The sequence below is a fragment of the Stomoxys calcitrans genome, chromosome 4 (genome assembly GCF_963082655.1).
Source record: "Stomoxys calcitrans chromosome 4, idStoCalc2.1, whole genome shotgun sequence".
NCBI classification, from domain to species: Eukaryota; Metazoa; Arthropoda; class Insecta; order Diptera; family Muscidae; genus Stomoxys; species Stomoxys calcitrans.
The window spans coordinates 67,294,440-67,299,655 of NC_081555.1; positions in this window are offsets into that span (position 1 = coordinate 67,294,440).

Sequence of the window (5,216 nt, forward strand, 5' to 3'; positions counted from 1 at the left end):
ATCGGTCCATGTTTTGATATATATAGAACTAATAAGAACATCGTGGAAAATATGGGCATATTGAGCAATAGAATTTAGTTGTGGGCTGATTTTAATGAAGTTAAAAAGTATTTGAGCATGTTAGGTTAGGTTTAAGTGGCATTTTGTCCATTGTGATACCACAGGAACAGAAGAAGGAAGATGCCTTCTTGTTCCTACCGCTGAACCATCCAGATCGCTTTAAAAAGCCCAATAACTAGCGAATTTTCACATTCGCTAAATCACACAGGTTCTCAAAGAAATTATAACCTAAAATGAAACTCCTTCTGAATGCTAGTGCGGGACACACACATAGAAGGTGTTCTATAGTCTCTTCTTCTTTTATGTCCTCACAGCTTCTGCAAAGTCGTTGCTGGCAACCTTCAGTCTGTCAGCATGTTTTCCGATTAGACAGTAATGTGTCATGACGGACACAATGACTGAGACGTCTGTTCTAGCCAATGAAAGCAAAGCGGTATACCTCTTCAAGTCTTGATTAGGCCACATAATTTTGGAATGCTCACAGCCCCATTTTGTAACCATCTATCATTCGTTGTCCTTCGGACTTGGTCCTGAAAACTCCACAGATTTCAGTGTCCTCGGAATGTGTGGAGTAGTTCCTAGTCTCGCAAGCTCGTTCGCTTTACAATTCCCTGGGATATGTCTGTGGCCCGGCACTCAGAACAGTCGAGGGCGGTTTTTGTGTTCAGAAATACGTTCTCCAGGGATTTAATGGCTGCCTGGCAGTCTGAGATGATATTTATGCCAATCGTCGTAATGACATTATATCTTAGTCATTCCACCACTTCCTTAACTGCAAGGATTTCTGCTTGATACACACTGCAGTGGTCAGGTAACCATTTTGATATGACCAGTTCTAGATCTTTAGAGTAAACCCCAAAGCCCAATTGGTCGTTTTGAAACCATCCGTAAGAAGTCTATGTTACTTCTGTTACCAGGGATATCGTAGTTCCAAATCGGTTCTATCAGGAATAGTGGTACAGTAATTTTTATCAAAAAGGGTCTTAGGTAGGGTGTAATCCACAATGCCTGGGACATCGGCTATTGTATAAAGTATAACACAGTATCCGTGGCCGCCACATGACCAATGAGACAGCTCCCTTAACCTCACGGCAGTGGTCACTGCAATTTGGGCAGCCACAATGTCCAGAGACATTATATGTAGCATAAAGTGCAGTGCATCAGACGGTGTCGTCCATAGTGCGGCTGTGATGCACAAGCAAGCCATCCTTTGGATCCGGTTAAGTATTGAGCAGTAGGTGGACTTTTGAAGCGCCGTCCACCAGACCTTAACAGCATATAGTATTATAGGTCTGACAACTGCAGTATATACCCAATGCATGACACGCGGTCTTAACCCCAAATTTTGCCAATGACTCTCTTGCAGGTGTATAGAGCAAGAGTTGCCTTTCTTGCCCTTTCCAAAATTTTGGACTTAAAGTTTCTGCTCAGCAAACACCAAGGTTTTTTGCGCTTTCTGTAAATGGAACATTCTCTCCTTCCAAGGAGACAGGTTCCACTGTATGCAACTTGTATCTCCTGCTGAAAATAACTACTTCTGTCATGCACGGATTTACACCTAGATTTCTTTCGGTAGCCCACTTTGCTGTTGCACGTAGAGCTTTCTGAAGTATATCTCTTAGAGTGCTGGCAATCTTTCCCCTAACCGCAATCGCCACGACATCAGCATTACTGACCACTTTTACACATTTTTCTTCCAGAGACAATAATATATTGTTTATGGCTATATTCCAAAATAGAGGAGACAGCACAACTCCTTGACGTATTCCTTTGCTGTCCCATCTTTTTAGATCCGTAGATCCTAAGCTTGCCGTAATGCATTTTTTAGTAAGTAAGTTATTAATAAACTTTCTAACCGTAGAGTTGATGCCTAGAAACTCCAAATTCTTCATGATTGAGGTCGGTTTTACATTATTGAAAGCGCCTTCAATGTCAAAAAATGCTACAATTGTATATTCCGTGAAGGGCTGTATCAGTAGATCTGCCTTTACTATATGCATGCTGCTGTCGCAACAGGCGATCTTCAGGGATCTTTGCCCAAAGATATGTTTCTATCGACCTCTCAAGGGACTTCAGCATAAAGGATGACAGACTAATAGAACGAAAATCTTTCGTCTTCGTGTGGTGGGGTTATCCTGCTTTCGGAATGAAAATAACCTTCGTGTCGCTCCAACCCACAAGTATATATGACATTCTGATACAAGCAAAGTATATTTCCCTAAGCCACTAAACCAGTCTATCAGACATCATGAGGGCCTGGATGATGTCGAAACTTCTTATCACCCAGAGGATTTACGGCTCAGACACAATTTCCCTAATAGCCTCTGACGAATGCATATCAGTGACAACCTCTTATGGCGCCACGTTGTCCGTTGGAGAATTTCCCGGGAAATGTGTATCAACGAGTAGTTCTAGTGTTTCCTCAACAGACATTGTCCATACATTATCTGACTTCTAAATATACCCTACCGTAATAGGTCTCGAGGACAGAATCTTCCTTAGCCTAGAGGCCTCAGATGTATCCTCCACGGAGCTGCAGAATTCTACCCAGGATTTGTTCTGAGCCTTTCTAAGCTCTCCCTTATATTTTCTTAGCTCAGCCTTATAGATGTCCCAAACGTGTGGTGCTCTTGAGGATTTTGCTATGTTGAAGAGTTTTCTGCAGTCTTTCCTTAGACCAACCAGCTCTTCCGATACAAAGGTAATATCTATCGGTTTATCCTCTTTACTACAAATCGCCCCTACTACAAATCGCCCCTACTACAAATCGCCAGATTGCATCTTATGATATATTCAATAAGCAGCTCACGCCTTTCATTGAAATTCGAGCTTCCCCATATCTGGTGGTGTGCATTAACATCACTTCCTACCATGAGGCTCTTCTTCCCTACAGAATTGGCTTCAACCAGCGACTTAATGTTTCAAGGCGGTATCTCTAAATCGTGTGCCATATATAGAGAAGCCAGCCAGTCATGAGACTTTTTTGTTTCAGCGACGGAAGAAGAAAAACATTTAGACTACTCTTTGCTAGAATACAAATCCCCCTGCCATCAGGAGGACCTTTAGTGCCGCCGAAATGGCCTTACAATGGTGGAGATTAAACCGATTTAGCTGCTGTTGTCGAAGTACTTTCTGAGTTCCGTGCTTCCACGCTGGCGCACACTTCGAGCCCAGCCCAACTGGATGACCCATTAATACAGGGCTTATCGAGTCCCGTTTCGATCCCTCCCGTCTCGATTTTGGCAGGGAGATATTCAGTCTCCTGCAATCCGCTGGACTTTGGCGATGTGGTCAATAGTTCCTCAGGCAAGTGTTCAGCAACAACTCTTGAGTCCTGTCATGATTCCCTAACCCCAGCGCTTCTATAGACCTTCAGTTTAACTTTTTGAAACAGTAGGATACAACACCTTCAGACTTTTTGAGTTCTGCGAGACCTCATCGTCGCAAACTGGAAGAGACCCAGCAAATTCCGAAAGGACATCGGAGTATACTGATGACAGTCTATTGACTATCTCACTCCAATTATTCCTTGGTATGCAGCCCGTAGCGCAGAGGTAAGCATGTCCGCTATGACGCTGAACGCCTGAGTTCCAATCCTGGTGAGGCAATCAGAAGAATTTTCGGTGGTGGTTTTTCCCTCCTAATGCTGGTAACATTTGTGAGGTACTATGCCATGTAAAACTTCTCTCCAAAGAGGTGTCGCACTGCGGCACGCCGTTCGGACTCGGCTAAAAAGGATGATCCTTATCGTTGAGCTTAAAGTTGAATTGGACTGCACTCATTGATGTGTGAGAAGTTTGCCCCTGTTCCTTAGTGGAAGTTCATTGGCAAAAATTTGCATTTTGCAGCCCGCTTTTCCGCTGCCGATAACTGCCGTCACTAAACTGTCCCTAGCACCATTAGCAAAGGTTCTTGGACCCATCTTACTATTGTTCGCCCTAGTTCTTTTAGGCATGGGGTGCCCTCCAGGTGACCGCAGTCTTTTGGCTGACTGCGGTGCAGTTCCGAATCTAGACGTGTAGTCTTTGGGGTAGCCTGTTCAGCAAATTCCCGAACCCAATTTAGGGTGTTTCTCTCCCTATTAGTGAGAGTCTTAGGATCCTTCGCACCAAGCCTCTCAATAAACCTGAAAGCGATGCGTCTTCTATTATTCCAACCACTTAAAGAGCGTGTTGGTTTGCCGGAAAAGGCCGATGGCCTAGGGAAATTATAAGCATGCGAAGAAAAAATAGGTTCGGCCTTGTCCTTTAGACTCGAACCAGGAGTCTTCATCAAAAGCCCCTGCTGACCAGTCGTCTGACGGCAAATGGAGCAGCCGCTCCACCATCGTTCGTTGCTATACTTGAGTGACTTAAATTTTTCTTTCAAAAATAATGACCTACGAGTTACAGGAATATTCTTGCGGAGCTTAATGACAAAACGTCCGCTCCACTTAACTGTTCAAACAAGAATCCATTTGAGCCATTACTATTTTTCATATTTTTTTCTATCTACCTCCTTTATTTCGCAACAACATTAATTTAAGCCAAATTTCGCAATTCTCTAGATATATTGCCAGTGGCAGTTGCCCGACATCAAAATATTGATTAGTTGATCTCTGATTTTGTGTAAGTTACTAGTTCAGGCCATTTTTCGTTGATTGTGTGTGTTATGGATCTTAACTATAATACACACATATCCAAAACTCGTTGAGAGGTAGTGCACTTCGCGAGAATAATTTGTACTCAGCTGTTTACGGTAAATATGCCATGTAAGTTGTAGCACTACCCGTTCGCCCTATGCAAGATTCACCTATTTCGTACCTTTTTTGTTTCTATATGTCCAAATCTCTTTTGGCGTCCCAATTTAGGTTGCCGTAGTGTACCTAATTTCCAAATTTCAAAGCTCTAGCTCAATTAACAAACAAAGTACCAATTACGGTACTAAACGTACCACTTTTCCCACTTCCGGTACTATTTTGGGAAATTTTTTTACCAAATCTTATTTATTCAAGACGCTCTTTAATTGGAGCTCAAAATCATAATTCTAGCCCCCTCCCTTCGCGCTGGGTAAAAAAATCACAATTTCGTACTTCTTAGTACCTAAACGTACGAATATCACCGGCTGCGAAAAGCCAAATAAAATGAAGAACGAATGATAGCACTTTGAGCAATTAG